The sequence below is a fragment of the Podarcis erhardii genome (genome assembly GCF_964252035.2).
Source record: "Podarcis erhardii genome assembly, chromosome: 3".
Classification (NCBI taxonomy): Eukaryota; Metazoa; Chordata; class Lepidosauria; order Squamata; family Lacertidae; genus Podarcis; species Podarcis erhardii.
In genome coordinates, this window is record NC_138507.1 from 69,203,910 (window position 1) to 69,216,575 (window position 12,666).

The 12,666-nt window shown below is 41.9% G+C and overlaps 1 long non-coding RNA gene across 1 annotated transcript; it reads left to right on the forward strand.

Moving 5' to 3' along the window:
- The first annotated feature begins 1,156 nt into the window (after positions 1 to 1,156).
- LOC309337695 lies at positions 1,157 to 10,194 on the forward strand. The gene is made up of 4 exons (XR_014154502.1): positions 1,157 to 1,885; positions 2,663 to 2,803; positions 5,206 to 5,320; positions 9,900 to 10,194. It is a non-coding gene; the product is annotated as an uncharacterized lncRNA (long non-coding RNA).
- The last annotated feature ends 2,472 nt before the right edge of the window (positions 10,195 to 12,666 follow it).

A 12,666-nucleotide genomic window follows, 5' to 3' on the forward strand; every position in this document is an offset into this window, starting at 1 on the left:
TTACAACCTAACACTGCAGTTATATGCATTTAATTGTGAATAAAGACCTCAGTGGAGCTTGCTTCTGAGTAAATATGTATCTTGTTGCATGTCTTTTTCCATACAAAATCTTAATATCCAGCACTGAGAAAGAGTCCAGAGTAACTAAAAAAATAAGATAAAAATTAATAATGTGCTGTGAACGTAACTTGGCCCTGTTACTGGTTTTATTTTATTGACTGTGTAAAATTTACAGTGTAAATGTTGTTTAATCTGATTCTTCCTCATAATGCTTTATTTTACCAGCTGACACTTTTAATTCTGAAGGTCCTAATTTATTTATTGGGAGCGTGTTTGTGTTGAATTAACAGAATGAAATAACCATTCCCTATCCCTGTGACTCCCGATCTTACTGCTGACCTCTCAAACTTTTAAGACTTCACACTGTAATCCGAACGCACGCGCGCAGTAATGTGCGTTTAGACGAGTTCAAAAAGAAAAAGGAGGCTTATTTTTATGCTAATCAAGTCTCTGTTTGTGTAGAAGCTGAGCAGTGCCTATTTGTTTTTTAAATACGGGAGGGGCATCTAAGCGATTTCAAAAATGTGCCATGAAAATCATCTTTCCTTTTCAAAGTGAAGAATTTCCTTTAGCCTCACCCGCAGCTCATGCCCAAGCCCCTTTCCGGAGAGTAAAAACTTAAAAGGAGTGCAAACTCGGAGGAATTTCTCTTACGACGACACCACGGTCGGAAGAGGGCGGGGCGAGCCAAAGTCACTCGCAAGAGTAAACAGATTTAATTTATTGCGACCCGTTTGCAATATCCGCGATCTTTTTCGGAGCATGCCGCTTTAAATGTATGCTCTGTGCTTGGAAGCGGTGCACGAACTCCTCGATCTGGAGCTAAAACACAACGAAGCACAGCCAAGCTGGATTCCCCACCCCCGCCTTTCTCTTTCATTGTCTCTGGGCGTATTTATCGCTGGGGCTAATTAAAAAAAACCACAAGTCATGTACATATGGGTGCGTGTGTAATATATATGCATAAATTTCCTAGTCAACACGTATTTCCTTCCCAGACCCTATGATCCTCTATTGATTCCCGTTAAAATGCTTTTCTTTTTCTTTACCCCCTCTGCTGATCGAATTTCAGCGCAGCCAGGATATGCAACTAACCTTCCGGCACAACTGACTCGGAGAGATCAAAAGGCAGGCTTGCATTCATTAAAATGTAGCACAGCCTAGGCAAGTTTTAGTAGAAGGTCTCCTTTTGCATTGCAATTAACGTGGCATAAACGGGAGGTGGATTTTTAAATCTTGATATACAGGGCGGTGCGGGGGGGGGGGAGAGAAGAACAAAAGACACAAGCTCTTTTTTACACAGGGATGACGTCAGTTTGATTTTACTGACAACTCTTGATGTATGTGGAGCAATTGCACACAGCTCCCCCCCCCCTCTTTTTCTGTTTCCTTTCTTTTTTTGCTGGCACTTTGCAGGAGAAACAATTATGTTAACTGTCCAAAACATTCGTCCTTGCAGATCTCGGGGCTTAAGCACTTAACTTCCAACTCCTAGTTACTTCGCAAGCAGGTCTGCAATGGTTATTTCCGGTATGATCTTTATTAGGGCGGAAAACAAGCAGCAGAGGGAGGGAACGGGAACAGCTAATAGGCACAAAGCAGAGAGGAGGCTTCAACCTAGGAATGTTGTTCATTACAGCAGCCCAGGAGAGGACACAGTAAGAGAAAATAGTCCCTGCTTCTCAGGCTCCCACAAAGTGGTTTGTTTCCCCGCTTTTGGGGCTGTAGAACGGTGGGGCAGCTTTGGAGTGGGGCAGCTTTCAACTGTAGGCGACGGAAAGTAGTTGGGCACTGAATTCTGCAGCTCCTCTAAAGTCTGGAGCATGTAAGTTAATGGTGCAAGGATCCACTGATCCTGTGACTGCGTGTGATTCTGCCTCAGTCACTCTCTGGGCTGCAGTAGAAAAATAGATTGAACCAGAGGAACAGTCCGGCTGCGTGCAAAATCCGGACTGGATTTCCGTAGCACGTAGAACGCAGGCAGGAACGGAGCGCCTTACTCTCCCCCGGGCAAAGAGAGAAAGAGAAAAGAGATCAAGGAAATTCTCTCCTCTTCTCACGAACATTGAAGGAGACTGAGATAAAGTCTTGGCTTAACTTTTTTTTTTTTTTAAAGCAGCTTCATACAACTAGATCAAAATCAGTGAAGTTGTGCACATTTACAACATGTTGAAAAAAGGAGTGGACCTTTCCCCCTTAAGCAAATCTTCCAGCATGATTCCATGTTTTGTCGAGGGTGAGTTCGGTCTGGCCGAGGGCGGGTGGGTGAATCCTTCACAGCCGCCTCAGTTAAGTCCCTCCCCGCAGATAGCCGCTTTGCCAAAAGTTGCTAAAGCAAGGCGTGCATTATTTTTCCCCCCTTATGCAACAGGAGCAGGCAGAAGTGCTAAGCGATTTAAAGGGATTAGCTGGTTTGCTCTCTGGCTTTTAACTGGTTTGATCGATTAATTAACCAGTTGTATTTGCACACTTAAACACTTCAAAGAAGGCGCTTGTTGAGGATCCTTAGTGAAGCTTAAGATCTGATGCTACCACACATCATTTAAATAAAAGAAAGCTGATTTACACACACCATTGTAAATGTGTTTCCTTTGCTTACCAGAAGTACCTTGGGGAGTCCCAAAGGAGCCTGTTCTACAACCCAGACTAAGGAATTTGCTGATTAACTGGTATGCTTTTTCAATCTCACACATGTCTCTACTCAGAAGAAAGACCCATTGAGTTCAATGGTGCTCTCTCTCAGGTAAATAGGTGTTGGGTTACAGACTTTAATCTGTACTTAATCAGGGCAATTGATCAAACAACATGTCTTCCCTTATTTTTATCCAATTTAATAAAAAGCATAACTTTTTAAAAAAAAGATCTGGGTGCAGAGCCACAAATCTGCCTGGGGAATGTTTGTGCATAGACCCTTTCACACCGACATTCTTAGCAGTACTCCAAATTGTCTATTTGGACAGGAGAGGAGCCTAGATTCCAGACCCTTCCCAGGCAAGTGCTGTCAAAGCTGGCGATGCTGGCAGTCTTTTCGGGGTTGTTCACCCAGACCCAATCCAGCACAGATAACTGTGCCCAGGACTTTTTTCAGCTGGAACTCAGTTCTGGAACCTCTCAGGTGGGAGCCATTGCCATTACAGTGGTATCTCGGGTAACCTACACTTCAGGTTACATACACTTCAGGTTACAGACTCCGCTAACCCAGAAATAGTGCTTCAAGTTAAGAACTTTGCTTCAGGATGAGAACAGAAATCGTGCTCTGGCGGCGCAGCAGCAGCAGGAGGCCCCATGAGCTAAAGTGGTGCTTCAGGTTAAGAACAGTTTCAGGTTAAGTACGGACCTCTGGAACCAATTAAGTACTTAACCCGAGGTACCACTGTAAAATAGAACAAGGGAGGCATTCATGGTGAGTCCCGGTTCCTTTTCTAGAAAAATAGCATCCATAGAAACCATTAAAGGGAGTGTGTTGGTAGGGCTGCCATCCTTGTGTATGGGATTCAGAAACAGGATCCATACAAGGAAGACTGCTTTCAATGAGGCTTTGCCCTTGCTGAATTGGGTCTGGTATACACGATGATGTGAATCCTACCAGTAGACCAAAAGGCATGGTCTACTGCCTACATTCAGAAGAAATGATATGATAATAGACCTGCCAACAATAAAGATGCCTTTTGGCAAAATTTTGCTTAAGTACAAAGTAATTTCAATTCACAGGATCATTTTTAGGCATATTGTGGGGATTTCCCACAGAGGAATCATTATAAATCATTCAGCAGATGTAAAGGTGTGTAGAGATCATGCACGAGAGATCATGTGTATTAAGTGATATAATCTTTCATTCTATTATTCATCAATTAATAATATTTTTATATCAGAAATCGCCTGGCTTGTGCTGGTAGTGGGATGAACTATCCTTATTATCTAGATTTTCTAATGCATGGTGAAGTATGCACGAGAGCAGCCCCCCGCGCAACCACCAAGCTGCCACGTTGTTCCGCCACCTGTATTTGGAAACCTCCCCCGCTCCTAATGACATCACCAGGAAGGCTCAAACACCTCTCCCAGGCCCAACTCCTCTGTGTACCCCAAAACTCATGAGCTCAGCCTCTTTCCTCATCCAAACTGCATTGGTGGCAGCTGCAAATGGAAGGCCTCTTTGTGAGGCCTACATTCTTCCACGAATCCATGGTTGTTGATATCTCAGGCCCACTATGCAACAAAGGCCCTGGAACATGTAATTTTTTCCCTGGTGCTGTTGTACATAACGATGGTGATGGTCAAGAGGTTTTTGTCACTGACATACTGTTGTGTGCAACCCAGCAAAGAGCCCTGGGACAATTTCCTAGGCACTCGACGTCCTCATCTACACACACACACACACACACACACACACACACAGAGTGTAAGCAGCAAACCTCTTGTTTTATTCATTCATTTATTAGATTTCTATAGTGCCCTTCATTTGAAGATTGCAGGGCAGCTCACAGAATAAAATACAGGATAAAAACAAGTAAATAAGTACAACGAAACAGCAAAGCAATAACACCCCCCCCTTCCTACAGACACATTTAAAAGGTTCTCCTTGGGGCTTAATGTGGGGGTAGAGGGGGAACCAAAACTCTTGGTCGTTCTGAATTCCAGGGGAAGGGGCTGACTGGGAAATTCCACAATCTTTTTCTAACTCTCTGGTTTCTTAAAAAAAAATACAACATGTCTCTAATCTTATAGCAATGCAAAACAAAACAAAACATATAGGCTATCCATTCTGTTCAACTACCTGAATGTCAAACTTCACATGATGTGGTAGAACCATGTGACTAGCTCTCTTGCCAAATTTTTATTTTGCTTGAAGCAGCCACTGGGGGAAGGAGTGTGCCTTTTGCCCACCTCAGCCATCAGGGTTTCTGGCTGTAGACTTGCTCTCCTGACACATCAAAGGTGAAAGATTACTTCTGAATAATTGCTAATACAGAAATTGCCCCAAGGTGTTAAATTCAGCATGGTGTTGTTGTTTTTTCAGGGCACATTAAAACTTGCCTTGTTTAACATGTGGCTTTTACATGGTGACACAATATGTTTCCCATCCTTGTGATTTAAATGATCCTAAAGCTAAAATAAACTTAAGGCCTATTATATCTCTTTCTTTAGCCATGGACAGCTATTCTTCTACATGATCTGACGATTATGTTCCTTGCCCAGTTTTCTGCTCTTTTTACCATCGAACAGCCTGGAGCTCCATGAATCATAAGCAACAGCAATTCAGGTAAGGTCATCACAACCAATTATTTCAGGGAATCTGTTTGACCTATATTTATGTACAACAGACACAAAGAGTCGTGCACACTTTAAGTGTCTCTAACAAATTATCCCTACCCTTTATCCATGCTTGTATAAAAAGCTATCTTTGTCCATATTTGCAGTGCAGGAGGTGAGACACACAACTTTTATATAACGCTGACACAATCTTTTCTTTTATTGATTTCGCAATAATAATTAAGAATGGGAGTTTGAGAGGAAGTGAGATCCATGGAAGGTTCTCTTTTGCAGGGTATAATGTGGTCCTCTTTGTGGGTTGCCTGATTTGATTGCCATGCATGCAATCTCTTTACTCCCTGTGCAAGCATTTTTGTGCATTTTTAAACATTTGGAAGCCATTTCAAGAGCACTTCCAGGAAGCAGGATATAAGCTGGTGGGGCAGGGGAAGAGTGTGAGGAATCAATGGTGTATGTAAGTTCTCTGGAACTGCAGATAATTGTGGCATCTTGGCAAAGGCACAGCACCAGCACCTGGCATGGTGGTGCAGAGGGTTGCCATATTTTGAAGTGCCAAAAAGAGGGCACATTTGCCAACTTTTACTTTTAACTATGGATCGCTATGAATACTCTACGCATGAACAAGAGGACGTGTCCTGGAAAAAGAGGACATATGGCAACCCTAGAGAGGATGGGGAGCCACCTCACCTGATGCCAGCCTCCTCTTTAAATAAATAAATAAACAAGTCTTGCTTTTGTAATGTCCCAGCACTATAAAAACAAGCGCTTGACCAGACAGGTGCAGCCACCACTATCTTTTCCCCAATGCTTCAGCGCCAAGCAAAGACGTTTTTGTTGTCTCGGGCGTTTTAGGAAGCACAAGTGATTGGATGTGTTTACCCAACGTTTTCAATATGTTTCTGTATTTTTATTACCGCGTTTGTTGTAAATCATTGTCACGCTTTTTTGCTGTGGGAAGTGAGTCATAAATTAAATAAACCTAACCCAACTTAGGAGCATGAGAAACTGCCTTGTATGGAGTCAGTCCAAGACCACTGTTCCATTGAGCTCAGTATTGCCCACACTTAACTGGCAACAGCTGTTCAGGGTTTCAGAGAATGGACATTCCCAGACCTACCAAGAGATGCTAAAGATTGGACCTGGGACGTTCTGCACCCAAAGCAGATGGTCCGACACTGACTACAGCCCTTTAGAGTTGTTGCCAGACAGTGTGGACAATAGATGAACCAAATGGTTCCTAAAGGCATAGATGCATAGATCCTACCTAATATAACCTTTTGGTTCCATCCTCCATGTACTGATTGGGTTGAATGCCTACAGGAATTGGGTTTAAGAAAGAGGATGTTAGTGGTGCTGGCTGCAACTGCCTTGCCCTGTAGTGCTTCTCTTTTCAATGCTGGGCCAAGGGAGTGCAGCTGGAGCTGTGCTGCTGCCTACCTCCTTTGCTGCCTGCCACTGGCCAGTGTCATCTGTATTCTGGTGAGCTTGGCGGGGAGAAGTACTGGAAGGAACATTGCTCAGGGCCTTGTCAACCTGGTGCCAGCCCTATCCCAGCACAAGGACATGGAACAAAACCCTAATGAATGCAATTGTCGCATTTGATCTACAAGAAGGATTCATAGTTCCTGCATAGAAGTCATTTCTGTGTGGATTTTTTTTTTAATCCTGCAAAGTGCTTTTGAGACTGCAGCTGAAATGCAGCTTGAGCACATGTTTAAGAGCCATTTCACACATTACACAGAGACAGGTCTGGGAACGATGTCAAGTGTACACTCAGAGAGAAGAAGCCAGTAATGACTGATATATATGTGTTTCCAAATTTTTGTTTGGCGCATTCACATCCTGCAGTTTTAAAGCATACATAAACCCTTTTAGGTGTATCCCTAAAAATGTAATGTGTAAAGTGGCCATAACATTGTATCCACTGGGCCACACTAGTTCTTGACTTGTTAATGCAAGAGTTTGTTGTTTATTACGCTTGGCCTGGAATCAAGTGATTTCGTGATTAAGAGGAATCTTTCCGTACCAGTACCAGACTGCCAAATTCCCAGTTCACTGCCATAACTTGTTTCAGGATGGCAATAACCTCTTGCAAGCTGGGCACACACAAAAGACAGGAGCTGGTTCACAATTTTAAATAAATAAATAAACGTCATTTGCAAGCATGATGGACAAGCCCTCAAAGCATGCCATCAGGCACAGAAGGCTGCTTTCCTTTAAGAACTCTCACTCTGTACTGTGCCCCTATTGTTCACTTAACTCAGAACCAATGTATGTATGTTTAGCTATCAAGTACAGTGGTACCTCAGGTTAAGTACTTAATTCGTTCCAGAGGTCCGTTCTTAACCTGAAACTGTTCTTAACCTGAAGCACCACTTTAGCTAATGGGGCCTCCTGCTGCCACCGCGCCGCCAGAGCACGATTTCTGTTCTCATCCTGAAGCAAAGTTCTTAACCTGAAGCACTATTTCTGGGTTAGTGGAGTCTGTAACCTGAAGCATATGTAACCTGAAGCGAATGTAACTCGGGGTACCACTGTATTGGGAAATATTCTAAAGCAGCAGTAGTTGCACATTGTCATGTTGCAGATCAGGGGTTGTGGTTTGTTTTGAGTGAATCACCACATTGTCTTACTTATTGCTGCTATGTGGGAAGCCACTTTAAAGTGGAACCTGGTTGTACAATCCAATGCAGCTGTAGAAGTGTCTCCAGGCCAAAAGGGGGTGGGATGGGTAAAGCATTGCTAAGGAGCGAATAGGCACTTTCTATTTGTTCTTCTGTCAATCAATATACTACTATTTAGACTACCCATTTACCTGGGAGTCAGCAAACTCCGAGGGATTTACCTTTGAGTGAACATACATAGAGTTGTGCTCCCGGGTTTCCTTGGACATCCTCTTCACAATGCTGTTTCCCTAACATGCTGGCAGCTAGTCAGTTCTGGCATTAAGTACTATGGCTTTGCATACATCAGCCTTTGCTGCAACTCTACAGAGACATAAATAACTTCAAAGAAACAGGCTGTTGTACTAGCAGCCAAATTGTTAAGCATTGTCAATGCTTGCTTTTTCATCATGCTGATTTACTCTGCGAGATGTGAATTTCCTTATTTAAATTTTCTCCTTAGGTGTCATATTGGGTTAATTGTAAAACAATTGGATATGTACGGAACTGTAACACTTGGAACATCCATTGATTTCTGGAATGATATATGTACATAACAACTATTGTGTTTCTCGGGATGAGTAAATCCCTGGCTCTGAGTAAAAATTTAAGGTGCCCATAGGTGAGCTTTAATGTACATGTCAGTTTGGGTTGGTAGTGTAATTCTTTATAGACCTGGAACATGATTGGTTGTTAAAGGCTCTCCTTGTACCTGAGTTGTTTTAGAAAAAGCATAGCTTTATACTGAGCTAACGTCATGCTGTTAAGAATCAGTACCAATGTAAACATTGAGAATGATGGCTTTATGTTGGCCGTTATGTCACACAGTATTTCACGGTGGTTGAAATCCCTTCATTTTTATCCAGGTTGCTTTGGTTTTGTCAGCCTACCAGCTAAGAATGAAAGATGTGCAGTTCTCAAAACAAAATGAAACTACTATTTCAAATACAGAAGTGATAACATATTTCTCTCTCCCCCACTGTGTGTGCACATGCGCATGTGCGCAAGGAAAAAAACCACCCAGTAATACCACTTAATAATTCCTGTTAATGCAATGTAGAAAGTATATGCTATTTCACTTAGCTACTATGTTATTTGAATGTGTGCCAGAATATATCAGACAAAGCAAATAAATTACAGAGGCAGGGGTGAAAGAGTAAAAATATGGAGTTAAAGGTATAGAAGTAGACATGGTGGACATGTAATATGATCTGAAGACAGGGAACACAATATAACTTTTAAGTATCCATCTTTATTTCTGGTATTGTTTCTTTTTAGCCAAAAAGCTTATTTGTAAATTCATTTTAAAACATCCTGAACCTGCTATTCATGCCAGATGTATGAACTGGGGCCGTTACAGTTGATTAATTTTTTAAGTCAATCAACTTAAAAATGCAAAAATCTCTCTTTGAAATCAATGGGACTTTAATGTGTATAATTTTAGCTAGCTTGTGCCCAGCGTTTATGTGTCAAAAGGGCCATCTCTCTCTCTCCCTCTCTCTCTCTCCTGTATCACACTAGGATAGCACTAGGCCCCAGAGACAAGTAAGTACTGTTTTCAATAAAGCTCTCCCAGAATCAGAATCTTTAAAATGCTTTTGCACACAATACAGCAATATTGTGCTTCCTGTAGACTTTAGCACTTTTGAGATTTTTAGCATTTTGGTACTAAGTGTTAAATCAAGCATATCCATAATTAAATAGTACATTGAAAAATACATTTAGCTAGCAGAACATTATTTCAAAGTATTGTAACTATTTGCATAAGTGCAAATCTTTTTTTTTTTTTTCTATAGTGTGAAGAATAATAGGAGCTTTGTGATCCAAAGTCTTCACTCTGATCTCAACAGCCAAACTTAATGCAAGGGAACAAAGGTTAAAAAAATGTTTTTACTTTTCTTGCAGAACATTTTTAGATAGATAGCTTAGTTCTCACTGAGGTGGCAAACCTTATGGATCTGGGCTACAGCACTTCTCAGTTCAGATGTGGGCTCACATTATTGACAACATGAGTGGAGCAATCCAAGAGGACAGATGGAGGTAGAGCCAAAGGCAGATGAACCATTTCTCATATTCCGGTTTTTTGTTTTTGAAACAGTTTCCCTTACATTAAAGAAAACAAGCTCTGTCACCTCCAAGGCTGGTGTAGTTTGTCCCCCCACCTATCCCATTCCAAGAGTGTGTCAGGCAAATGGGAGGTTGGTAGCTCTTAAGGTCCACAACCCATACATTCCCTAGGAATGTTTCCTCCCTGACCTCTCCAACGCTTGAGGAGAGCTGACCTTTCCACAACCTCATGGAGGAGGGATCTCCTATTCTGAAGATGAGCTTCTCTTTCTCCCCTCAAAATGGGAAATTTGGCAGTTCTGTGACCCCATTGGTGCCCTCCCAGAGACCACAGGACCGCAACCTTAATCTGTAAGCCCTCACCTGCTCTCTAAAATGAAGAATTAAAGGAGCTTTGTTATCCAAAATATTCACTTTGTCTTTACTACTTCAGTGAGCACTGGCAGAGGAAGAGGAGTGCGGGGGGAGCGCACCGCCCCCGGCAGTGCAATCCCAGTGGGGTGCCATTGTGGCTGCCCTCCCGCCTGCACTGGGAGCCCTGCCCCCGCAGGTGGCGCACCACGCCCCCAGGGTGCGCGTCAGCCCCGCCCCCACCTTCTCTCTGCCCCCCGGTGCCGGAGCATGAAGCTCCGTCACTGTCAGTGAGAACTAGATCTTAGTGCAACGAAGTTTTCATCTTGACTTACTTTTATGCTTGCCCAATTAACAGAGTAACAGCAGCTTTGTGGGGCGTTTTCCAATGTGTTGTACTTCAGCAACGCCATTGCTTTGCTGAATGTACTGCAAATCCCAAGAAACCTGGCAAAATCAAGTTGAAGCAGTTCCCATGTTTTTGGGGGTTTTTTAAAGTGTGAGATACATCTGCTTGGCAGGGGGTTGGACTCGATGGCCCTTGTGGTCTCTTCCAACTCTATGATTCTATGATTCTATGATCTACCACATTTCCAGCATCTTTTAAGTTGAACAATCAACACTCACTCCTTAGATTACCACATGTCTCATTGGCCTCTGCTGTATTATAGTAGGAACATGGGTGTTGTATTTTCACATGATAAACTCTTTCCCCACAGTTTCTCCAGTGTAATAAGGGTGAAACAGGCATTTCATTAACATAAGACAGTCACCTCCCCATTCCCCACTTGATATAAACAGTACACACAGTGGTGGGTTTTTTCTTTCTTTCTCCCTGGTAATAATAATTTTACACATTTTTATAACGCCTTTCATCCCAAAGGATCCCAAATCATTTTGCAAGCTATTTGCAAGAATCGCTTTATCCACTAGTGAAATGAGACCAACTCTGCGGGACAACAGACAATCTGTTTAGCAGCAGCACAACAGTGATACACAGAAAGTGAAGATTGCTCTGTCCATTTGGAGAGCAGAAGAGAAGATTTCAGACTAAGTGACAGAATGCCATTATTCAGACTTGGGAAATTTCACCCCAGTCTTCTAAAAGCCGTAGCAACAACAATGCCACCGGGAATCCAAATGACGACATATCAGTGCATTTAATGCCCCTCTTTCTGTTCATGTGCGAATTCCAGTAATGGAATTATTGTAATTTCTTTAAATCGTAGAATCATAGAATCATAACGCTGAAAGGGACCCCCATGTGAGCTCGATTAAAAAAAAATGTTGATGTTAAATAATAATCTTACAATTATTCACATAACATCAAATCTGCTTTACTGTTCATCAGCAGGGATCTGATCAGCAGAGAATATCCCATAAGTTGATAGAGATGCATTAGTAACACCATTAGAGGGAGCTGAGCTGTTTATTGTAATACATTCACTTTCTTCCCCAAAATGCTATTTCATATATTATAAATACTGTAATCTAAAACATATATGCCAGAAATATGATGAGTAGGACTCTCTTCCAAGTAAACATGTTTAGGCTCAGGTTCCACATTTAATGCAAATATTATAGCCACAATTTATGGTTTATAATCACACCAACTGGGTGTAATGCAGAACACACATGTCACACAAATCCTCGCCATAGGATTTATGGACTGGGATCAAGGAATGCCATGCAGGTGAAGCAGAGAACTATGTGGACAGACAGAGCTTTGCTATTTTTAGGCTGACATTTTCCATTGCTAAAGAGACAAGCTGATCTGTTTTGAAAATGGCTTATCTCTTTTACATCATTTCCTTATATATGGAAAACTGTATAATAGTGAACTAGTTTCTCTTATGATACTCAGTAGTATTCTGGGCAGAAATAAAAGCATTTGTAATAACTAGTTTACTGGAATTAACTGCACAGAAACAGTTCCTGTATTTCAGATGTGTGGGGTTTGTTTATTCTTTATATTTTCTATTTTTTCAAAAACTTTATATTTAAAAATACGTAATTCTTCATTGACTGATATCTACCACCTTTGAGCCGATACACAGCTTGATGAAGCATATTAACACAGTGAACATTCCCTTCTCTTGCTTCTTATGAATGGATACTCAATAAGATAAATACAAAGTAAAGTTTTGTAGGAAAAGATAATTTTACTATTTAAAATATTTCTGCTTAATGGTAATGGGAACTGTGATGGATGTATGGGGGTTGCTCGTGCGTAAGTTTGCCACCACTCCTGGCT